We start from the raw sequence: 25,102 nt of genomic DNA, 5'->3' as shown, positions 1-25,102 counted from the left end.
GCTGAGCGCCTCCAAGAGGCAATACTTCCCCTCTCGCAAGCACAGAGTCTGAGTGTAGCAAAAAGTCTTTTAATAACAGAGAGAAACAATGTGGCATTATGTTGGGGAAACACCACCAACAGGATTCATAACACAACCCATGAGCAAAACAACCCCACCCCAGGCAAATTGGGGCATGCCCTTTTCCCTTTGGTTCTTGAGTCCAGCAACCCCAAATCACCCAAAGTCCCAAAAGTCCAATGCCCCAAAAGTCTCTGTCCCTGGTCAGGGCAGCCCAGAGTTCGAAAGTTTATCGGCGGAGCTTTACCTCCCAACCTGGGTGGAAATGGGACGGGGGTAAGAGGCACCTTACGTGATCTGAAGCTGACCGCCCCATAGCGGCGCTCCGCTCCGCCAGCCGCCCCACAAAACTCCTTCGCTCAGCTGCACTCCGCTCCGCCAGCTGCCCCACGAACTCCTTCGCTCAGCTGCGCTCCGCTCCGCCAGCTGCCCCACGAACTCCTTCGCTCAGCTGCGCTCTGCTCCGCCAGCTGCCCCACGAACTCCTTCGCTCAGCTGCGCTCCGCCAGCCGCCCCACGAACTCCTTCACTCAGCTCCACGGCCCACAAGCAGCTCCTGCCATCCACACACTGCTCCGCGTCGAACTGCTTCACCAGCCGTCCTGCAAACTGCTCCACAATATATCTTCAGGCTCCCCCACTACTTAACACAACACTCAGTGATTTCAGCTCTTAGGTGAATTCAGCTTATAGTAGGGGAGCCCCAGTGCTGGTGCACTGTCAGCCCAAAGTGAGCTCAGCAGCCTATAACTAGACTTCTAATGAAATCAAAATTAGCTCTGATATTCCACAGTGGAGAGAGGAGGAAGTGCCATCAGCATGTAAGGCCCTCACCAAGGGGCCCATGCCACCAAGTATTAATACTTGTCCCCAGCCTCTCTCCATTCACACAGTTTTGGAACCCATGGCCCTTGCCTAGCGAGTGCTACTTAGTTGATGGTGAATCCCTCCATCATAACAAAAGGCCACGTACAGTTTCAAGCACAGTTCCCATAATCAGGGTAATAACAATTTATTCTTCCTGCCCCAATAACAGGGACACTGGGGATCCCACGGCAGCCAAAGTGACCATTTGGGCAGCTATGGTCTCATTCTAGGCGTGGTGGGTGTACCTATGCAAATGAGATCGGCCCCTGAAGTTCTTTTCCACAACTTGCCACACCTCACCACCAGATGTCAGGGTGGAGCTCATCCTGACACTGCTTACACATAAAACCAGGTACCCCAATAACTGGCTAATTGAGTTTCACTTTCAATCCAATTGCTGCTTAAATCACTGAAACTTGCACTATTTCAACATTGTAACTTCTGTTCTCTATTTGCCATTCCTTACACTTGTCCATATTGTAACCCAAACTCCATTTTAACTTGTCCCAAACTCCATTTTGAAATGCTCACTCCATTTTGTAAAAGCTTGTTGCAACCTTCATTTTTGCAAAACCCTGCTGTAATCTTATTATTTTAGTTTAAACGTGTGAATGAGGTATGTAGGGATGATGGAATCAACCTCCAGCCCCAGCCTGTCCTGATGAAATAAAGTTCAAACACCAACGGCTGAAGATGCAGACAACAGCCCTAACCAAGTGAGAAGGGTCCACCCTAAAAAGAAAAGAACAACACAAGTACAATGGAAGGAAGATCAAAGTCAGGTTTCAGGCTGAAAGTCATGTCTGCAATTGACGGGTGATCAATCACACCGAACCCAGAGGCAGCGTGACACAGCAAAACCTATAGACTTTGGATTCAAACTAAAAATCTATAAAAAAGATGGGTGAGAGTGAAGACTTTGGGTAACATTCTGCCTCCAGCATCAAGGAGCATCGGTGTGCGCCCGACAGAGACCCAGCCCTTCCTTGTGCCTGGCTTTCCTGGCCAGTTAGCCACCACGAGCTACGATCCCAAGTTGCGAAACCAAGCCACACACTCAAGCTACATTCAGGACTGGTAACTATCTAGCAGCTGCAGAACATTTGATGTGTGATGTGTGTGTGTGTATACATAGGTATTAGATATTAGTTATTCGTCTTAAATCAAATTGTATTATTATAATAAACACGACATCTTGTCTTGTCCCCTGAAACGATCCTGTGTAATTTTATCTGTGTAACATTTGTGTCTGTGGCTGTTCACTGGAGAGCGGGGAACAGAGCAAAGGAAGGGCATAACTACGCTATAATCAGCTTTAAACCACGTGTGAGAAATCATCAGATTATACCTAAAATTACTTATTTGAAACCTCCCAAATATGTAAGTAAATTAGGAATGTTTAGAAAGACGTGATTAGGTTTATTTCTGTTTACTTTTTTAAGGCTTGTGGACTTCTCTGTGCTAACCCCAGATGCTTTTTGTTTGTTTGTGACCTTTAAACTGAACCCCCAAGAAAGCTATTTTGGGTGGTTAATTTTTGGAATAGCTCTTTTAAAAATCTAGAAAAAGCCTAAGTTCCAGATGTATTTTCTTTCTTTTTATTTTTAATAAAATTTACCTTTTTAAAGAACAGAATTGGCTATTTGGTGTCCTAAGAGGTTTGTGCATATTGTTTGATTAGCTGGTAGCAACAGCTAATTTTCTTTGTTTTCTTTCTCAGCTCTTCCCCATTGGGGAACAGGAGGACCTGGAGTCAGGACCCCTGGGTTATATACTGGGCTTTGGAAGGTGAGTGAGCGAGTGGTTACTACAAGGGAGCAGGAATCAGGACACCTGGGTTCTATTCTCAGCTGGGCCAGGGACTCAGACAAGTCACTTGGGCCCAGATCTCACAGATATTTAGGTGCTTAATTCCCAGTGGGAGTTATATGCCTCATTACCTTTGAGGATCTGCACCTTCACCTCTTTCTGAGCCTGTTTCTCCACCTGTAAAATGGCGACAATGATGCCTACCTATGGGCTACCCACGGAAAGGAAAATTCTGCTGTGAAATACACCAGTTTAAACCTGGAGCAACTCCACTGAAGTTAATGGGGTTATGTCAGTGTAAGTGAGAGCACAGTCTGGTAGGAAGCATGGTACACAATGGATTTTATTATTTTCCTTTGCAGATTTTGCCAAGATTTCCCACATTTATGTTACCCATAAATGTTATCCAAGTTCTGCATTGCTGATGCCTCCCACAGCCTTTGTTGACTCTGAATCTGGATCTAGATTAGGATTGTCAAAGGCATGTGTGGGAATTACGTGCCTATGGAAGTTAGGGTGCCTAGGTATTTTTGAAATCCCACTAGGTCAGTGGTTCCCAAACTTTAACAACCTGTGAACCCCTTTCACTAAAATGTCAAGTCTCACAAACCCCCTCCTAAAAATGAATATTTCCAGGGATTTTCTCCTTTACCTGAATATAAATGATAAAAGCAGTGATCTTGGAAATATAAAAATTGTTTTTATGACATGCTTATTACACACTATTTATTATTATTTATCATTACAGTATTTTTATTATGTTATGAAAATGGCAACACTCTTCCAAGATCTCACTTTCGTTGCTTGTATCACTTTGAATAAGCCTGTTATAAGACAAGGCTCCTATGTTTCATCAAGGAGTATCAGATGTGAAATAGCATGAAGGTATTTAAGAAGGCAACTCAGAGAGTTCCTCCTACACAAGCATTCAAGTCTCGAGCAATCCAGAAAAACAACGCATGTTACAACAAAGCTTAAACTTGTTCTTCATAATCATTTTAAAAACAATACTAGCTGTCTATTTAATTTTAAACATAGCAGAAAATATCCACCGCCCTTTCCATTTCTTATAAGGAGTCTTGAAGTTTAAATCTCCTCAGTGTGATAGATATGTTTGCTTTGATCTGGTTAGTTCTGGGAAGTCCAGGGGCTCAGGGCTGCTGGTCCTGTGCTGCCCGGGGTTCCCTAGAGACAGCTCTGTCTGCCATTAGGGAATATTTTCCTGAGAACTCCCTGTATCATTTTGCGAACCCCCAGGGGTTCACAAACCCGTTTGGGAACCACTGCACTAGGTGCTTTTCAGCATCTTAGGCTCCTAAACAACCTTTAGAAACTTGGCTCTCTCCTCCCAGTATCTTTCTGTATTTTCGAGTCCTGGAATTCAGAATGAGGAAAATGAGGAAAATCCAAAGTGCTATATAAATGTGAAATAGGTTTATTGATATTACACTATTTGTAAGGGATTTGGGGATCAAAATGACCCCAAAATTCCAAGGCTAAATTTTCAAAACCAGAAGCCTAAATTTAGATTCTGAAATCCTGATTTAGCCTCCTAAATAAGTGGGCTGACTTCTAGAAATGGTAAACATGTCTGCTAGGCAGTTTTGAATATCATAAAATATCAGGGTTGGAAGGGAGGTCATCTAGTCCAACCCCTTGCTCAAAGCAGGACCAATCCCCCATAGTTGCCCCACATCCCTAAATGGCCCCCTCAAGGATTGAATTCACAACCCTGGGTTTAGCAGGCCAATGCTCAAATCACTGAACTATCCCTCTCCACCATTTAGCCTGCATCTGGTCTTGATTCAGGGAAATGAGAGACGGACTGGCGTATGCTCTCAGCCAATTGCAAAAGCTGCTTTCTTTCCTGTCCCACCTACCACATCCTCTCATTTTGTTTCTGTCTCTTTCATCATCACTCACCCACGGTGGTTCCTGTTCCTGTGCTCCCAGACCGGCATGCTTGGTAAGTTGCAAGATCTTTAGTTCGTTTTGAATCCTTTGCTAATCTGAATTTAATTTTTGCCATCCACCCATGTGTTAGGTTTGGAATAAATGTTAAACTATATGTGGTGCAGAAAGGCTTTTCCTTAGGCCTTGGGGCTGTTGAATTCATAATCCATAGGCCACTCTTTTAGCTGGGGCCAAAGGCAGAGGATTAGTGGTCTGTTAAAACGGTGAGATTGTACCATTGAATTCACAGTATGTGGCCGAAACAGATTTGTTCCCTGCGTTTTAATAAATTACTATGTGTCTGTCTGCAGTGTCCTCTTCAGGCCTGCACGAAGGCACGCATGCGGTGGAAAGAGTTGGTTATCTCTCTCTCTCCCCCCCGGCATGATTTGGTGACTTGTTTCAGGGCAGGCAGGGAGTGTGCTGCAGAGCTCGGAAGCGACCCCGGGAGTTCTGACGCTTAGTTTTGCCCTTTAATCCAGTAGACTCTACTCCCAGCTCCGGGAGGGAGAGCAAAGTCCTGAGACCCGCTCCTCCTGCTATAACCAAACCATAATAAACAGCAGGAGTTTTATGTACAAGTGTGTGTCCCTTTAAGAGGAAAAGCACACGGTGGGGGAGCCGGTGAAGGCTGAACGAAGGACGTCCTTGCTGCGGCGGGGGCAGGGCTCGGGAGGTGCCTTCCGCGGTGTGTCCTAGGACTAGCAGCCTCTTTCGGGGTGCGGAATGAGCGGGGAGCGGGTTTGACTTGGGGTTCAGAAATGCTGCTGCTGGCGGCAATGGTGAAGCTGACTACTCCGTGTGTGGCGGATGTGTTGGGGAAAGGGTGGGAGCTGAACGTCGCTCCAGGCCTCAATTTTGCTCTGGCTTTTCTCCCCACTTTATAATTTGCCGGTGAAACTCCACTGAAGGAAGTATATGGAAGTTTAGTTACAAGAGAAGAAAGTTGAGTGGGCTCTGCTGGCTTTGAAACACACCGTGCAATTCAGAGGCTATCTTGAGCCCAATGTGGCTCCCGTGGTAAAACGCCTGTCTGCTTGTATAGTGCCTTTGCTGAAGCCGGGGTGCTCTCCAGACCCCATTTTAAAAATGGGTTTCATGATGGATGGGCTCAAGACTCCTGGGTTCTACCCCAGCACTGGGAGGGTAGAGGGGCCTTATGGTAGGTGAGCTGGGAGTCAGGACTCCTATTACTGGCTCTGAAGATGACCCAGGGGTGACCTTGAGTAAGCCACTTTGCCTGTGCCTCTCTGTACCTCAGTTTCCCCAACTGTACAATGTGACTAGTACTTCATAAGGAAGCATGGTGAGTCTTGATTCATTAATGATTATGCTTATAAAAACACTCCAATCTGGAATGGGAGTTACTAGAAAAAGAGCAAATTATTAAATATTGTTGTTTCTGCATCTGTTTTGACCCCTTATTAGCTACAGGTGGTTGGGTACTTCATAGCCTTTGAGCCATCCCTGTCAGCAACCTTTACCTGATCTGTAGCATCTTAAGACTCTTTGCATCTACCAAGGTAAAGGAAGCCAATCACTTTTATACAGGTCAGAAAGATACTCCTTGAGCCCAGGATCTATGAAGCCTCAAAGGATGTCAGATACAGAATGCAAACACCATAGGCTGCAAGCAGCCAGGCTTTCCCAGAAAGATTCTGTGCCTTGCTCTGGGGGGTTGGATCTGCAAATGAGGCAGTGGGATAAAGTCTGGAGGCTGATTCAGGGCAGCAATGGGTTCAATTAAGGATTATTCTAACACAGAAGATTGGAGCTACATAGGATGGGTGGCCTAACAGGCCTGTTTTCTTGGGGTCAATGTAGGATTGTTCCCTATAGTCTGCTTTCTATCCCTTTGTTCACTCTGGTTTTAAAAGCCATAAAGTCAGTCAGGAAGAGCTGAGACTAGAAGTGTAAATGCGGAAGAGGCTGAGAGGAAGGAGGACTCAGCAGTTAGGGTGCAAGCCTGGGACTTGAGAGACATGGGCTTAATTTCTGGCTCCACCACAAATTTCTTGTGTGACCATGTGCCAGTCTTAGTCTCTCTGTGCCAGATTTTTACAGGTACTTGGGCACTAAAGATACAGATAGATATGTAGTGGAATGTTCAGAAACATGTAGGTTCCTAACACCTACTGATTTCATTCTGTGTCTTTAGGTGCTCACAGACATTTTAAAAACTGGCCCAATGCCTCAATTCTTTAGCTGTAAAATTTGGAGAATAGCAGTGCCCTACATCACCAGGAAGAGATTGTGAGGTGGCGCCATGTAAGACTGACCTTAATCTGGTTATATTCATGGCTCTGCCACTTGCTGGTGATCTGGGGCAAGTCATTTGCCTCTCTGTGCCTCAGTTTCCCCATCTATACAGTGGGGATGATATTGACTTCGCAGGGCAGATGAGAATTAATATTTGTAAAGCACTTGGCATTGGATTTGTTGGAGCCTAAGGGGGGGTAAGGTACCTAACTTCCTTAGGCTCCTCTGAAAGCCTCACTGTTCAACATTTTTGGAAGGAAGGAGCTAGAGAAGGACAAACAATTGTCGGGGACTTGAACCCCAGACGGCACGGTTCGTTGTCTGACCGCAGAGAGACAGGCAACACCAGCAAAGTCCAAGTATAAGCTCCTCATTGAAGAGTGCACACAACAATAGAGAGCAGCCCATCTCCAAAGAGAACCAGCTACCTCTTAGGCAAAACTAATAGGTTTTTATAGACAGGTCCGTCGTGGCACAGATTATTCATGAAATAGCCCAAACTCCGCTCCCCTTTGTTAGTTAAAAGTTCTTTATCATACACGCATGCATACCTATCCCCTATTGTATATAGCTTTTTGCAAGTCATTATGCCTCCCCAACTTTCTTACCAATCCAGTTGTCAAACAGGGGACAAGGAGTTAAGAACATACATGAAATAGAAACAGGGAGTGGAGACAGTGTGTCTCCTTCTCATTCTCAGAACGTCTGGCGCCATAATGCAGGAATGCAGGTCTCCTCCTTAATTCACTCCGTGCAACTTAACAAGCATTCTTTCATCCTGCCTATCTCATTCAGGAACTTCCCTAGCATTCCTGCATTGGCCTAACTTTGGTTCGGTTGACATAACTGCTTCATGTTAAAATTTTCCTAACACCCTCATTACTGTATTAATTTTAGAGAGTGTAGCTTCTGCATTATTCGGACTTGCTGCTTCTTACCCCTAAAGGTGGGAACATCCTGTTGTAGAAGCTTTTACACTCTTGTCTCTAATGTAACCTCTTTTCTGACATAGCTGTGGTGGAGTTGCCAGGTTTTGGTCTGTGTATCCTAAACCACTGTTTGTATCCCTTCATTTTAGGCTGAAAATGGAACTGATGAGCTGGGAGGAAACAATTGCTTTGGACCAGTGCCATGTTCCAGATACGGGGAGCAATGAGCTGGTATGAGATAGGCTTTTTACAGATGAAGGGAAATCCCTCTCCCAGGGAACTAAACTCAACATAACAGCAAAACTGTCGAAATCTAGGGGCAACTATAGTGGGTTAGGACAGGGGGGCTGGGAGTCAGGACCCCAGAGGTCTATTCCCAACTCTGGGGGAGTGTGAACTAGTGGTTAGAGCAGGGGTGGCCAACCTGAGCCTGAGAAGGAGCCAGAATTTACCAGTGTACATTGCCAAAGAGCCACAGTAATAGGTCAGCAGTCCCGCATCAGCTCCCCCCCCACCCCCCGCCCGGGCCTCCCAACCACTGGCAGCCCTGCAGCGCCTGCCTCTCCTCTTCCTCTTCCCCCCCCTTCCCCCCCAGCCAAATCAGCTGTTTCATGGCATGCAGGAAGCTGGGGGGGGGGGGGGAGGAGCGAGGGCACGGCAGGCTCGGGAAGGGGTGGAGTCGGGACAGGGCCTGTGGCAGAGCCAGGGGTTGAGCAGTGAGCACCCCCAAACATGCTGGAAAGTTGGCGCCTGTAGCTAGAGTCTGTGCCTATACAAGGAGCCGCATATTAACTTCTGAAGAGCTGCATCTGGCTCCGGAGCCACAGATTGGCCACCCCTGGGTGAGAGCAAGGGAGTCCAGTCTAGCTGTAGAGAAGGGGGACTGGGAGTCCTGGGTTTTATTTGCCTACCTCTTTTTAAGGGCTGTACCAAGACTATAATTTCCAACCTGGAGAGAGGATTCCAGAGTATTCCTGTTAGGTAGATCAGGGCAGGATTAGGCCTGTGTCACAGAGTCCCCGGGCGATGCTCTGGAACTGCTCCCTACAAAGCCAGTCAGGACTCTGGCGGAGCCTCCTCTCTCTGAGCATACTGTCTCCAGGGCAAGAAGCTTCCACAGCTTCAACCTTCCTGGGTCTGACCTAGGAGCATTCAGCATCCCCTTCCACAGCATGTGCTTCCCGCAGCGAGTCCGCTCAGGCGGGGCTCCTGGGAAAACCAGAGGGCCCTGCACCCCAACTCCGCAGTCAGACATGGCTCTCAGCCAGCCGGTAACACAGAAGGTTTATTCGTCGACAGGAACACAGCGTAGAACAGAACTTGTTAGCACACAAATCAGTGACTTTCAGCCAAGTCCATCTCCTGTGCCCCAAGCCAGCAGAGAGCAACTAGCTTCCAGCTGCCTGGCCCCTGCACTGCCCATTGCTCCTCCTCCAGCCTTTGTCTCCTTCCCAGTCCAAGAGTCACCTGGTCGCATCCCCCTCCAGGGTCTCAGGCTACGAAGGGGTGGCCATAGCATCCGTGCAGGCAGCTGGAGCAACCCCCACAAAAGTCTCACATGCTGATACCCACCACCTAGACATGGGTGCCATACACAGGGAAAGTGAGCTGCGCCCAGCATTCATGCAAAACAGTAAGACTCACATACAACATAACAAGGGGAAATCTCCACTTCATCACAGCCTGCCAGACTGTCTCCCTTCCCCCAGTTAGTGCAGGCTGAGCCGTGTCAAATCTTCAGTTCTGGCCTTTGGATTGTAGCAGATGTTTTTCAGCTCTGACTTTATCCAAGTGTCTGTTACGAGTTGTGTTGACCGATCCAGCGTTCAGCTACGATCATGGAGTGTAGTAGGAATGACTTGTGGCTTTTGGGCCTTGCTAACCTACTCGCCTGTGCGAGTCTCCAGGCCTTCACACTGGTGTTGCCTTAGTGATGTAAACATCAGGTTTTAAATCCTCAGTGTCCAGGATTGGTTCGTCTCTTTCCCCTTCCACTGCAGATAAATTAACGCTATTGGTCTGAAGCTGTTCAGGTCTCTTGCTTGAGGCCTTAACAAAATTTGAGATCCTGTCTGCTCACTGTGGACATTAAAAGGGCCATGGGATCTTTTGTTAGCATAGGTGCATAGGGAGGTTGGCCAGTTGCCTGCTAAAAAAGGATTCTCAACCTTTTTTTTTTTTTTGAGGTCCCCACAACATGTTATAAAAACTCCAGGGCCCAGCAGGGGTTGGGGGGGCTGGGCTTCAGTGGAGCGGGAGTGGCTTCAGCCCAGCAGGGCGTTAGCTCTGTGGGGCTTGAGGCTCCGAGTTTTCTGTCCTGGGCCCCAGCCAGCCTAGTGCCAGCCCTGCTTCATGGACCAGCCATGGGCCTCCAGTTGAGAACCATTGTGCTAAAATATTCCCCTCCCTTCTCCTGTTGCACTTTGCTCTGACTGTCTCTCTTCACCCTAGAAGTGACTTCGTTTTAGTCCTGCTGTCTTCCTCTCCATGTATAGTGCTAGCTCTTCCTGCCTAGATGTGCCCAGGTAGAACTGGCCTGTGGTGTGCTGGGGAATTCAGCTTAGATGGGTCCAGAAGCAACTCTGATCTTTGGTATAGCTGCAGCAGCAGGGCAGAGGAAGAGGCTTTGTGGATCATGGTCTTATGAATGTTTCTTTGCCTGTTTCAGGTGGTGGAGAGGCTGGAGACTGACACCCCAACCCTACGTAACGATTGGGGCTGAAGTGGACAAATGAAGTTACTGAATCTTGAAAATGGGCTGAAATGAAACACCCCGGAACTGAGCACCCAGGATGGTTGGGTAAGGGTCTCCCTCTGAGTAGGGACTTAAAGACTGAGTGCTTTTACAGCCTACATGAGCTGAGATAAGGATAATCAGCTCCTGTGCTTTCAGGGTTTGCTCTGATCTCTGTGAGGGTTAGTGAGGAGTAGCCAGAGGTGTGTTGCTGGAGGCAGGATGCTTGACTTGTTTTATTATTAATTATATTACACTGTTCCCTAGAGGCCCTACTGTGTTGTGGGTTGTAGAGACACTTACAGACCATCCCTGTCCCAAAGATTTTTGTTGGCTTTGTCTGCTTAGGTTATAAAGGATGGAAGACAGGAAGTATCAGCATTACAGATGGGGAACTGAGGTACAGAGAGCTGTCGGCTGAGATTTTTCAAAGGAGCCCAGTGGAGTTAGGCACCAAAATCAGAGATTTAAAAGGACTTGTTTGAGGTTCCCAGGGAGTCTGTGGCGGAGCTGAGAACTGATCCCAGATGTCCTAGTCCAGAACTTTAACCACACAACTATCTTGAGGGTGGGTGTTGAGGGCCGGCTCTCCCCTCAAGGCATTTCTTCTCGGACCCATGAGACCGCTCTGTGCTTTGCCATTGGTGGTGTCACAGCTGGGTTTGAGGGCATGGGTGGAGTCTGCCATGAGTATGTTAAGTCCATCTTTCACCTGATGACACGTGCCCTGAGCAGACCCAACTACATCAAGGATGGAGAGAAGCATTAATTCCCTCTCCCATTTTGTGCCTGCAATGAAATCTAGTAGATGGGGGTCAATATTTAAGGCCAGGAGGGAACATTATGACTATCTAGACTGACTTCCTGCATCGCAGGGGGCATAGAAAGTCACCTAGTAATTCCACTATGACTCCCTGACTCCTTCCCATTTCTAAAACAACCATTAGCCCCCCGTCTCCACGTATGCTGCTTTAAAATAGTTCCCTGCATGAGCCCTTCTTGTCCCACTGCGTCTCGAGTTAACTTCACTGCGCCATTTCCCTGGCTGGAATGGCTATGCCCTTAGAAGCTGCTCGTATGGCCTTATTGAAAAGCCAGATCTTCATAGGCCAGATGGAACCTCTAGATTGCCTAGTCTGATCTCCAGTTTAATACCAGCTGGAGAATTTCACCTAGCAATCCCACTGATTGTGTTTGCGTAAAGCATCCCTCCTAGAAAGTCTCAAATTTTTCAGCATCCTTATTAAAATTTGGACAACAGAACTGGATTCGGTATTCCAGAATTGGACTCACCAGTGCCATATACATGGGTAAAATCACCTCCCTGCTTCTACTGGCTGCTCTGCTGTTTATGCATGCGGGGATTTTATCTGTTGTCTTCTTGAGGGTGAAGTTGGGAAGCCTGGGAGCCCATGCTGGAACACGAGGAAGTTGGGTGAGGAAGCAGCTAAAATTCTCAACCACTTGAGGTTTCAGAGTCCTGGGTGGTAGTTTGCGTGTGGGAGGGGCAACCACATCGCCACTTGTAGGACTAGGAGGGGTCTGCTGTGATGAACCGCATGTTCAGTCCGTGTTTCACCTGATCTACCCTGATTGCACACATGCCCTGAGCAGACTAATGAAACAAACACCTGCAGCTGACATCTGATTTGGGGGAAAGCTGATGTTCTAATGGTCTCCAGTGGGTGAAGTCCCAGACAGTGAGAAGAATAAGTAGCAGATCCATGCAAACTCTTCAGAAACATGGATCTGGTTTTTGTGCAAATGAAGGAGGGGCATAGATGCAAGGAAAAGAGCAGTTGGTAGCTCTTCCCCCTCCCCCTTCTTCTCTCTCTCCGTTGACCTGGAAACATTTCCTCCTTGTATCTGTAGGGGCAGGAACTCTGAAAACAAAATTGGCTGGTTTCTCTTCTCCCTCCTCGCTCTGGATCCCTTATAGGAATCACAGATGTAAGTGCTGTTGGAAGTTCATATCCATCCAGTTGGTTAGCATGGCCCCATATTGGCACCCCCCGCCAATGTCACCATGGGGGCAGGTATGGGGCAAGAAAGAGGTACTGTGGCAGACACAGCAGTTAACAAATGTCTTGCATAGAGTATAACATGCGTTCCGCATACAGTGACAAACAGTCTCTGAACTAAAAAGAAAAGGAGTACTTGTGGCACCTTAGAGATATAAATAAATACATTTTGTTAGTCTCTAAGGTACCACAAGTACTCCTTTTCTTTTTGCGGATACAGACTAACATGGCTGCTACTCTGAAACCAGTCTCTGAACTGATCTTCCAAACATTGCCAGGCCGTCTTTCAGTACCTGAAGCTGCAGATGCTTTCAGAAAGCTGTATCTTTCTGCACACATGAACAGGAACTCCTTTTTGCAGGATTTTAGTAAGGAAACTGCTTAGTAAAGGTTTGCTCTTTAGAGAAATTCATGGTGTATCTCTCTAGAGAATCCTGTTGCTTTCAGAGCTGCTCATTTAAGGGAGAGTGGCCACGATGACTGTTCCTCTTGCTGCCATGAGCCATGGGCAGTGGGATTTTGTGTCATCGCAGATTAAACTTGGCCTTTCTTCACTCAGAGTGCTCTTGGATGGGTTTGGCCGTCCGTTGGCACCTTCTGAATTTTGCGGGGTCAGACACTCAAAGAGGCAGAAGGGGACTGGACTTTTAGGGAAAGAAATGGGGTTGAAAAACCACCTGCTCTGTACCTATTTCTCTGTCAACTTTAGGCAGTTGGCTACAGTAACCAGACTGTAAAATTACTATGTGAGCTGAAAGATTGCCTGAGCTGAAGCAATAGGAGCTATGCTGGCCTCAGCTGGGAGGAGTTAGTACAGTTAAGCTATCTAGTTTTCTAAGAGGCAATTGTGTGCTGCATTCTGCATCTTTAATACTGAGATTCCTTATCTTTACAGGGATGATTTGAGATGAACCTTCAAGGAAAATGTATCTTTCTCTCCACCAGCATCAACTGTAAGAGAGAATTTGGGGCCTGAAGATTAAAAGATTTGCCCTGTCTCTGATCTGTATTACACGGACTTTTTGAAGTTATGTCCAGGAAAGGCTGTACTAAAACCAGGATAATTAAACTAGAATGGATGTGTAAGAGTTGGGTATTTTTTGTACAAACGGACAGTGGTAGAACTGAGGGGGAAATGGAGCTTTCTCAACTCTAATCCACTGGTCTGAATTCAGCCCAGGTCAGTCGTGGCTGTGGTTGGGATTTTCACAGGAGGCTTAAGGGAGTTAGATGATATGCTGTTTTAGGCACCTTTTGAAAATCCCATCCCTAATCCATTGCTATCTGAAGGCTTTTCAGTTGCCCTTTCTGTAAAGTGAGTTAGGGTTTGACCTCATGTCTGAGATACAATATCTGCCCAGATATTTTTAAAGTTCCTAGTCATTGTAATATCCATGGGCTTGTACAAAATTGAGGATCCGGATGATTATCAACATCGGTCTATTTACTGCTGGGTCCAAAATTACTTTCCACTCTTCTGTGAATTTACTGTCCCGTGTCCACTGTCTGTTTTCTACTACCAATACCGTTTAGGTTACGCTGAGATTTTCAAATGTGCTCAGGATTTGGATACTCGGTTCCCATTCAAAAAATTAATGGGAATTTAACAGGCAAATGCCATAGATTTGAAAATCCTTAACTTAAGCGTATTTAAACTATGTCTCCCTCACCCTATAGGTGCAGACTCGTCAGACACTAGCTCAGACCCTTATTTTGTGCTCCCAATGTTGGCTTCCTCTATCATTCTTTTTTCTCTCCACCCCAAATAAACAGATGTAGATCCTTTCCCACTGAGTGGGCAGCCACCACTGCAGGTCTTCTACATATTACAGTTCTTGTGCTGAACAGCTGGGAGGCAGTGAGAGAGATGGAGCTGAGCGCTAGGGCTGTGTGAACTGAATTCAGCAACGTGTGGTTTTGAGTTTAGACGGTCCTGGGTTATATGGGAGTCAGGACAGATTCTCAATGTCATGAGCAGAGATGCCATGCTGGACCCTCAAAACCAGGGCCATCCCAGAAAACGTGAGGCATTTGATCCTCAAGAGTTTGAACTAGCTTGTGGGGATTCAGCTGAACACAAGAAACAAGCATTTCCCCAAAATCATGTCTTTAAATTTAAACCAGGATGCATCTAAAAATTTTGTAATTCTCCAAAAAAATTTTGAACTCCTTATTATGGCAGAAGTTGCAGTTTTATTCTTCTAACGAGATTGCCTTTTTACTGTGTGTGACAGTCTCGCTCAATTTGATAGCATTTCCGTGTATTTGTCTGTACATGTGTAATGTGATCACTTTTGAACACTGTGCACGCCTTTCCAATTTTTCAGGGAATGTTTGAGTTTCTGAGGGCTAAGAACCTGTTTATTTGGGAGAAAATTGGAAAACAGAGAAAATGCAGAGGAGAGAGAGATGGATGGACACATGGAGCCCTTGCCAGCTGTGTAGCACAACTGCAGATCAGGCAACTCTGCAATTGACGATAGACTCAAGAATTGGTTGATGGCAGCCATTAACCCCTTCCCCCATGTCAGGGTTCCTTCCCCACTCTGAACTCTGGAGTACAGATGTGGGGATCCGCATGCATGACACCCCCTAAGCTTATTTTTACCAGTTTAGGTTAAAAACTTTCCCAAGGCACAAATTCCACCTCGTCCTTGAACAGTATGCTGCCACCACCAAGTGATTTAGACTATCAGGGAAAGGACCACTTGGAGTTCCTCTTCCCCCAAAATATCCCCCCAAGCGCTTACACCCCCTTTCCTGCGGAGGCTTGAGAATAATATCCTAACCAATTGGTTACAAAGTGAACACAGACCCAAATTCCTGAATCTTTGGACACTGAAATAAAATCAATCAGTTCTTAAAAGAAGAATTTTATTTTTAAAAAAAGAAAAGGTAAAAATCCCCTCTGTAAAATCAGGTTAGAAGATAACTGTACAGGGTAACAAAAGATGCAGAAAACACAGAGGAACCCCCTCTAGCCTTAGTTTCAAAGTTACAACAAAACAGGGATAAACCTCCCTCGAGGAAAGGGAAAATTCACAAGTTGAGAAAACAAAGATAAACTAATTCACCTTGCCTGGCTGTACTTCCAATTTCTGTAATATGAGAGACTGGTTAAGAATGGTTTGGAGGACATGGATTGATGCCCCGTCCCTCTTAGTCCCAAGAGCAAACGAACACAGAAACAAAGAACCCAAAACAAAGCCTCTCCTCCCGCCCCCAGATTTGAAAGTATCTGTTTGTCCCCATTGGTTCCTTTGGTCAGGTGCCAACCAGGTTATTTGAGCTTCTTAACCCCTTACAGGTAAGGAGGAATTTTATGCTATCCTTATGGTTATGACACCCCATAACAATGTCCCTATCTAATTTGTGTGTCCTACCAACAGAATTTAACATTTGGCACCCTGAATAGCACACAGCCCACAGTATGGGGAGGAGGGGAGAAGAACTGGGAGTGCACAGAATCTAGGGGGCAGCTGCTGGCATCGTGGGAGGTGCAGGGAGCCCCTGAATTAGAGGGAGATGGGAGGGTGGCATACAGGATGCTCATGGAGAAATGCAGAGTCCCTGATGTGTACAATAAGCTCAGCCTACAGAAGCAATGAAATGTGCAAACCACGAAGTTAAATCCAAATTAACAAAATAGTCCAATATAACAGCATCGAACCCTCCAAACCAGATGGTAAGGTTTGCAGTTATCAGGTTGTGTGGCTGATTGAATTCACGTGGAGTTATTTTATGACCTGGTCATTTTTGGGGCGGGGAATGGGGGAGGTGAGACCAGGACAAATGGGGATGTCTTGTAGCATCCTGGGAAATTGAATCTGAAATCACCCGCTGTCACATGTTCAAACCTGGCCCCTTCCAGCAGCAGCAGCTCCATCCAAAAGTTGGAGGCAGGGTCCCATTGTTTCATGTTCTCTATGTATATAAATCTCCCCACTGTATTTTCCACTGAATACATCCGATGAAGTGAGCTGTAGCTCACGAAAGCTTATGCTCAAATAAATTGGTTAGTCTCTAAGGTGCCACAAGTCCTCCTTTTCTTTTTGCGAATGCAGACTAACACGGCTGCTACTCTGAAACCTGTCAATAAAGAAATGGTTGCTCATGTATTGCCCATATCATGCAGAAGAGCACCATTTTGACATGGCTCTTAGTGGGATCCTATAGGTGCTGTTTTGATGGTTGAGAGGGCAGTGTGTGGCTGGGTGCCATTTTGATAAGGTTTTTATGGGGGACCATGGATGCAGTTTTGATGTGGGTTCGGGGGGGCGCTCTGTGTGAGTGCTATTTTGATATGCATTTCGGCTCTATGCCATTTTGATGTGGGTTAGGGAGCGGACGTATGTGTGCTGTTTTCACTGGGATCCCATTTTGATGTGGGTCAGGAGCTGGCATGTGGTGCCATGTTGATGTGGAATGGGGAGTAGGTGTGGGGGGCCATTTACACTGGGAACCCATGGGTGCCATTTTCATGTGGATCACGAGTGGGTGGGCGGGTGCCCTGTTGACGTTGTTGGGGACACTGGGGCATGGCCACTAGGTAACTCGAGGGGATGGAAGACCATGAGTGTCGATGAAGCCCCCTCGCACTAGGCCCAGGTGTCCTTGGCCCCCCCCCTCCTGCCTGGAGGCACTCGCAGCAGCTCTGCGTACTAGGCCCAAGTGTCCTTGGCCCCCCCGCCTGGAGGCACACACAGCAGTTATGCTGAGAATCTGCAACAATATGTTGCAGAGTCAGACTGCCTGAAACTAAGCAAGGCCAAACAGGGGAGATATGGAAGAACAATGCTGAATAAAGCAGCTTTATGTATAGTTTAACAAATGATACAGAGAATCAGGGAACTAGCTGGGAACTGGATTGGCTGGCTATATGGATACTTGGGGCAGCTTGCTATTGGATAAGTATGCTGGGAAAAAGGATGTATAAAAGCCTGTGTAACTTCCTGTTCTGTGTGCAGGATTTGAGATTTTATTCTCCCTCTACCTTTTTGCAGCTGCAAATAAACTTTTCTGCTTCTCCACCCCGTTGTGATTATTGGGTGTAGCACACCGGGTAACGAACCAACTCAAGCTGTTGTTCAGCCTCTCGGCACTGGGTGCCGGCAACAGCTTTTGGCGTCCCTGGGTGGGCGACGAGGCTGCAATTTAGCCTTGCCCGGACCCCTCCTGGAGGTCGAGGATTGCAGCGAGAACCGACGCCCAGTGCGCACCGGTGAGTTCATCGGGGGCCTCGGAGGAGACGCGATTTGATCGACCCCAGAGGGCACAACGGTGCAACGCACTCATATAGTGGAGAAGCTGTTGTGGACGGCGGTGAAGAACCGGTCCCTTGGATAAGGTAGGAACCTTTTAAAATCCGGATTATATGCTCTGTTGGAACCTGGGGACGCCCAGAATTACCCTGTAGGTATGGGACAGGGACAGAGCTCAGGGGTTAGGGCACGGTGTACGCCCCTAGAGTGCATTCTAGCAAACTGGAAGGTATTTGGTGCGGATCCAATGACTAAGAGCAAATTAAAACGATTCTGTACAGTTGACTGGCCTCAATATCAACTAGAGGACCAGGAGTGGTGGCCACCAGGAGGGTCAATTAATTACAACACGATCCTTCAGTTACTCCTGTTCTGTCAGAGAACAAGGAAATGTAATGAACATATGTATGCGCATTTGTTTCTGACTTTATGTACTCGACCAGATATTTTACAGCACTGTAATCTGACTCCGACTGGTTCGGTAGCAGCTAATGTCAGTCCCCAGACCGCCACCCCCACTGTAATGGCAGAGCCGGTGTCCCCTTCGGCCCCCACACCCCCACCGTATAAGGGTAGGATGCCTCGGGTTACAGAGATTGCCCCCTCGGTGGGACTCTATCCTTTGCTTACCGAGACTGTTGTGGCTTGCCCAGGGGCAGACGGACGTCAGGCTACCACTATGCAAGTTTACACCCACGTGCCATTCAATCCAATAGACTTAGCAGCTTTTAAAACATAGGCTGGGGAATTCTCAACAAACGCAAGCAGGTTTATTTCAGTCTTTGAGGGGTGCCTCAGTAGTCACAAGCCGATTGAGACGACTGTAATATCCTCCTGAGAACCCTGTTGTCTGAGGTGGAGAGGGATCAGGTTACAGCTAAGGCAAGGGGAGCGTCAGCGTTCGAGCGAAAAAAAAAAAAAAAGAAAGGAAGCTATCTGTCAAGTTCCTCTCCAAGTAATTGTAAGCGGCTCAGGGCATTTCTGGGTATGGCAGGCTTTTGCAGGATATGGATCCTAGAGTTTGGACTGTGGGCTAAACCCCTGTTCGACTGTGTAAAAGGAGCAGATCATGACCCCTTCTATTGGACCCCAGAGGCTGACAGGGCATTTAAAATCCTGAAAAGAAAATTGATGGAAGCCCCGGCTCTGGGCTTGCCGGATCTCTCTAAGCCGTTTCAGTTGTATGTACATGAACGAAGGGGGGTGGCCCTAGGAGTGCTCACACAGCTGTTAGGAGCATGGAGACGTCCCGTGGCTTATTTTTCTAAGCAACTGGATCAGGTTGCACAGGGTTGGCCGGCATGTTTATGGGCGGTCGCAGCTACTGCCCTATTGCTTGAGGAAGCCAAGAAGCTAACATTGGAAGGGGTTATGCAAATCTATACTCCCCATATGGTCCGAGCCTTATTGGATGCAAAGGGAGGGCTTTGGCTCACCCAGGCTCGGATTGCTCGGTACCAGGCTAAGCTGTTAGAGAACTCTGAAGTCACCTTACAGCCTTGCCCCTCCCTTAACCCAGCCACTCTCTTGCCAGAAACAGAGGAACAGAAACATGACTGTTTAGAGATCATAGATGTCCAGTACTCCAGCCGTCCAGATTTAAAGGATGTACCCCTCCCAAATGCAGATTGAGTCGTACACTGATGGTAGCAGTACTGTAATAGATGGGCAAAGGAGGGCGGGTTATGCTGTTGTGACGCTCCATGACACTGTGGAAGCTGAAGGTTTGCCTGCTGGGACCTCTGCCCAGCTTGCCGAACTGATAGCCCTGACCCGTGCACTTGAACTGTCAAAAGGAAAGCGGGTCAACATTTTTACTGATTCAAAGTATGCTTTTGATGTGCTGCATGCTCATGCTGGCCTATGGAAGCAAAGGGGAATGCTGACAGCCCAGGGCTCCCCAGTCAAGTACGGGCCCCAAATCCTCTGGCTCCTAGAAGCCGTACAACTTCCCTCGGAAGTGGCAGTGGTACACTGCAAAGCCCATCAAAGGGAAGATCAAGATGTGGCCAGAGGTAACGCCCGGGCAGATAGAGAGGCTAAGCATGCTGCCACCCTGCCATCCCCTCAGGCTTAGAATGCCCATATGCATGCCCTTATCCCATCAGTAGGGGAACTTCCAACCCCTCAGTACTCTGGGGAGGAGAGACAGCTAACTGACAAACTCGGTCTCCGGGAAAAGGAGGGATGGCTCCATTCCCCAGAAGGGAAGGTCCTCTTACCAAAGGGCCTAATCTGGCCAGTGCTGCAGAAACTACATCAAACCACTCATGCTGGCAGGGAAGCACTTATCCAACTAATGGGAAAATACTCTATCACTTCCGGACTCCGACCCCTGGCTGCCCAGGTACAAGCGGACTGCTTAGTCCGCCAAAAGAATAACCCCCGACTGGGACATCCTTTGCCACCAGCTGCCCTAGAACCCACTCCGGGCCCTGGACAAATGTGGCAAATAGACTTTACTGAGTTTCCCCGGACCCAAGGGTTCAAATATCTCCTTGTCATAGTGGATCGGTTCAGCGGATGGCCAGAAGCCTTCCCATGCCATAACTGCACTGCCAGAACAGTGGCCCTCAAGTTTGTTAAGGAGATCATTCCTCGCTTTGGACTCCCCTGGTGGATGGAATCTGACAATGGGACACACTTCACATCAAAAATCATTCAAAGCATCTCACATGCCTTACAGATCCCCTGGAAACTCCATACGCCCTGGAGACCGCAAACCAGTGGTGTAGTGGAGCGTACCAATCAGACCTTTAAACGGCATCTCTCAAAAGTGTGCCAAGAAGCCTCACTGCGATGGCCTGATGCTTTGCCCCTCGTCCTACTCCATATCCGCGTTCTCCCAAAGGGTAGATTAGGGCTCAGTCCCCTTGAAATTATGTTTGGAAGGGCATGGCCTATGAATGGCACCCCGGTTCTGTCAGGGGAATGGGAGCTAGGTAATGTTTTTTTGTCTCAGTATATGTGTTCCCTGTCTGCTGTTCTCTTGTCTCTTCACAGGTATACCAAGGATTCCCAGCCTCTCCCCTTGGACTCTCCCGTCCACTCCTTACAGCCTGGTGACTCTGTGCTTGTTCGCACCTGGAAAGACGAGCCTAGGGAGGTGGTAGAATCTCCTTCCTTAGAGGTTTTTAAGGTCAGGCTTGACAAAGCCCTGGCTGGGATGATTTAACTGGGAATTGGTCCTGCTTTGAGCAGGGGGTTGGACTAGATGACCTTCTGGGGTCCCTTCCAACCCTGATATTCTATGATTCTATGATTCTCCAGGAAAAGTGGAAAGGACCCTATACCGTCCTGCTGATCTCCCATACAGCGGCAAAGATCAAGGGACACAAGAACTGGATCCATCACTCTCGTCTGAAGGCAGTACCCGCCCCCTCGTCAGCAGAACAGTGGACCGTCCAACCTGCTGACTCCTCATCTAGTGACGATCTCAGGCTAAAGCTACTGTTTAAAAGACACAAATAGCGGGCACCTTAATGCTAAAATGGGCCCACCCAGGTACTGGAGGCCCTGGGTTGGGAAGACTCTGGTGATAATTAATTGGGTAACATTGTTATTCTCTGTATTGGTATTTCCAAACTGTGCATATCGGGAGCATAACTCCTTTGTTTTGCTTGCGCACCATGTTGCTACTTTAACAAACCAGACTGATTGCTGGGTATGTGCTCCAACTCCACTATCCTCCAAAATGGGAATGCCCCTTGACATGCTGCCCTTGAGCCTAGCAGAATTAGCCACCACCAAAGAGCAGGAAAGAATGGACTCGCCGTTCTGGAACAAGACCTCTTTACAGCAAGCCACCTATCAGAACCAGGAGTATTCAGTTGCAGTACTCACTGAGGGAGTGTTATGTTTTACCTGAAACCAATCTGATCATTATGGGCGTCCTGTGGGAAAAAGCTCCTGTGTTATTACACAGTGGGCTGATGGGTATTGGATAAAGACCAAGAGGGGAGGCCAGCAATGTGGGTGTAATGGTTCCTCCCCTTTTAGGGAAACTCTTACAAATAATCTTACCACAAAAAAGGGGTTTGGAAATGTAACTTGCCGTCCAGTTAATATCTCCAATGTAGCAAGCCAATGGTGGGTTTGTAGTGGTCCCTATGGCGAGTGTAATTTGAATGGCACAATTAGAAATGCCCCCACTTGTACCCAATCAGGAGGATGGGATGCCCCCCTAGGGGCATATGAACTGTTTGGAAAAGCAGCCTTAAATATCCCAGGAATCCCCTTAAGAAACAGTCCTTACTGGGCCCTACAGGGTCACTATTTTGTATGTGGCCGAAAGGCTTACAAGGTGCTGCCAGCCAACTGGACAGGTAGCTGTTATATAGCTCATGGAGTTCCTCATCTTTCCATAACTGCCACACTGCCCAAAGGAAAGATTAGAAATGCCCGAGACACCTCTGTTGAGTCACGAGAAAAGACCCTGCGGCGACTGACTAAGGCATTGGAGGGCAATATGAAGAATTCCCTCACAACCAAGAAGCTTGTAGGGTGTTCTGTACTGGGAATAGTGCCACTGTTTACCGGACCAGCCATGGCATGCATAGGCCGCTATACTATAAGGCTGCAAAAGGTACTTGAGAAAGTGGCCTTAGAGTTAGAGGACTCGGTTAGTGATTTAGGGTCAGCAGTAAAAACATTAAATAAAGAGGTACAGCAGCTCAGGACATTTTCCCTCCAAAACAGGCTGGCTTTGGACTATCTCTTGGCATCCCAAGGAGGGGTTTGTGCCCTCATCGGGCCCCGATGTTGTGTATATGTAAATGATAGCAGTTATGAGATCTATGAAAAGGTGGTACAGGCTGAGGCCCATGCCCGAACCGGAGCACAGGTTGCTTATACTGCCCCAGAGAACGATTGGTTGCAAACCTTGTTTTCAGGCTGGGGTTTGTCGTCTTGGCTTGGAGGTTTATTTAGCCTGCTATTGAAACTTCTCTTTCCTGTATTGCTTGTATTACTGGTATTATGCTGTGCAGTATCATGTGTTAGGGCCCTTTTGCAAAAGTTAATAAGTCACTCTCTTCAGGCTATTACAAAGTGCTTATGCAAAGTCCTATTGTAAAGAAATAAGTAGCCCAAGTGAGAAAACTCAGAGCCAAGGTTGTTGAGTGTTCTCAAAGGGGGGAGTTGTTGGGGACACTGGGGCATGGCCACTAGGTAACTCGAGGGGATGGAAGACCACGAGTGTCGATGAAGCCCCCTCGCACTAGGCCCAGGTGTCCTTGGCCCCCCCTCCTGGCTGGAGGCACTCGCAGCAGCTCTGCGTACTAGGCCCAAGTGTCCTTGGTACCCCTGCCTGGAGGCACACACAGCAGTTATGCTGAGAATCTGCAACAATATGTTGCAGAGTCAGACTGCCTGAAACTAAGCAAGGCCAAACAGGGGAGATATGGAAGAACAATGCTGAATAAAGCAGCTTTATGTATAGTTTAACAAATGATACAGAGAATCAGGGAACTAGCTGGGAACTGGATTGGCTGGCTATATGGATACTTGGGGCAGCTTGCTATTGGATAAGTATGCTGGGAAAAAGGATGTATAAAAGCCTGTGTAACTTCCTGTTCTGTGTGCAGGATTTGAGATTTTATTCTCCCTCTACCTTTTTGCAGCTGCAAATAAACTTTTCTGCTTCTCCACCCCGTTGTGATTATTGGGTGTAGCACACCGGGTAACGAACCAACTCAAGCTGTTGTTCAGCCTCTCGGCACTGGGTGCCGGCAACAACGTGGAAGGGGAGCAAGCATGTAGGTGCTCTGTTGAAGTGGGGCTTGGGTGCCAGCTCAGCAGCACTCTCTGCACAGGGGGCTGCCTGTCTGTGCTTGTCAGCAGGGAAGGTTGCATGCTGCTGGGGCTCAGTTTGCCATATCATGCCCCCTCCCCCGCACCTGTCACCCTCTTCCCACAGTGACTGGGCAGAAGCCAGGGAGGAACTTTCGGACCAAACCATTTCCGTAGAAGGGGATTATTTTGTTTAAACAGCAAACTGAGACACTTTGGCACGTTTTGGGATACCAGCCTCTAGCTAAAGTATTTTGCAGCAAATTCTGAAGAGCTAGATGGATTTTGCGCACCTGCTCCTCTTCCCCCCTTTTCTACAATGGTACGTCCCACTCCTCCGCCCCCTCCCGTCCTCCTACAAAGGACATTTTGGGCAGCTGACAGGAGGAGCTGCCATTGGCGGGTGCGAGGGGGAGGGAGTGGGGGTGGGGCCGCAATGCTCCTGGGCGAGGGGGAAGTGCAGTGAAGCAGCGGCGCACGCGCAGAGGCCTTACCCGCCAAGGGCAGTTGCTCGTTTTCCCGCCACTTTCTGCCTCCAACCGCTTTTAACTGCTGTGTGGTTTAAAAAAGCCGGTTTAATGAGAGACTAGCCCCCATATTATTTGGGGTGATACTAACTCTGCCCCATGTCAGTCTTGCCACCAAATATCAACGTGTGTGAAATTCACCTCACGCGGCGCTAAGGTACAGCCACCATTTTGTGAGGGGCCATTTGTGACTCAGTGGCGCTGTCAAACCCAATGGAGCAACCCCCCGTCTACCCTATACACACACACGCTCCTAAAATCACCAGGGGCCTTACCCACAAACCCCCATTGTGTCAAATCAAGGATGAGCGAGGTACCCGTTTTGGTGCATGGCATGCTTACACTATGCCAAATTTGGCGATGTTGGCTCATGCCAAGCCATTGTAGATGGATGCCCTAAAGAGGCCACTTCATGGACCAAGAAAGACACTGGTGTCACATTAACAGACACAAGTCCCAATATTGCCATGGGATGAAACCCTGTTGGACATATAAAAATCCACCATATGGACTCATGCCTGTAATCCACTGGCAAACACCAAATGCTCAACAGGAGGAAAACATTGTCTCCCAGCCACCTTGACAGAAGAGGGGATAGAAACTAAGAGTCCTTACCCCTAAGCTCCATTTCTCTCCTACACTTGGAATAGAACCCAGGAGTCCTAACTGAGCCCCACCCTGCTCTAACACCTTGGTATTAGTACAGGCTAAACCTGCATTGGTACACTACAGCAAAGGCTCTCAACCTTTGCAGATTACTGTACCCCTTTCAGGAGTCCGATTTGTCCTGCATATCCTCAAGTGTCACCGCACTTATAAACTCCTTGTGTACAAAATCAACTAAAAATACAAAAGTGTCACAGCATGCTATTACTGAAAAAATGGGGAGGAG

The 25,102-nt window shown here is 47.7% G+C and overlaps 1 long non-coding RNA gene and 2 other non-coding genes across 8 annotated transcripts; all 3 read left to right on the top strand.

Annotated features, from left to right (window-relative positions):
* The first annotated feature begins 4,487 nt into the window (after positions 1-4,487).
* On the top strand, positions 4,488-23,541 carry LOC140896621 (uncharacterized). Of its 6 annotated transcripts, none has more exons than XR_012154591.2 (6): positions 4,488-4,702; positions 8,027-8,108; positions 10,546-10,677; positions 12,484-12,561; positions 13,528-17,979; positions 20,897-23,541. It is a non-coding gene; the product is annotated as an uncharacterized LOC140896621 (long non-coding RNA). The 6 variants fall into 6 exon arrangements; XR_012154590.2 differs by having other exon boundaries at positions 4,490-4,702; positions 13,528-21,032; positions 21,164-23,541; XR_012154589.2 differs by having other exon boundaries at positions 4,600-4,702; positions 13,528-23,541.
* On the top strand, positions 12,151-12,228 carry LOC140897432 (small nucleolar RNA SNORD126). The gene has a single exon (XR_012154731.1). It is a non-coding gene; the product is annotated as a small nucleolar RNA SNORD126 (small nucleolar RNA).
* On the top strand, positions 13,107-13,254 carry LOC140897429 (small nucleolar RNA SNORA79). The gene has a single exon (XR_012154728.1). It is a non-coding gene; the product is annotated as a small nucleolar RNA SNORA79 (small nucleolar RNA).
* Positions 23,542-25,102: the final 1,561 nt, after the last annotated feature.

Source organism: Lepidochelys kempii, chromosome 13 (assembly GCF_965140285.1).
Source record: "Lepidochelys kempii isolate rLepKem1 chromosome 13, rLepKem1.hap1, whole genome shotgun sequence".
NCBI lineage: Eukaryota > Metazoa > Chordata > Testudines > Cheloniidae > Lepidochelys > Lepidochelys kempii.
Note: the sequence above shows the minus strand (reverse complement) of the source record. Positions and strands in the feature narration are given on the sequence as shown.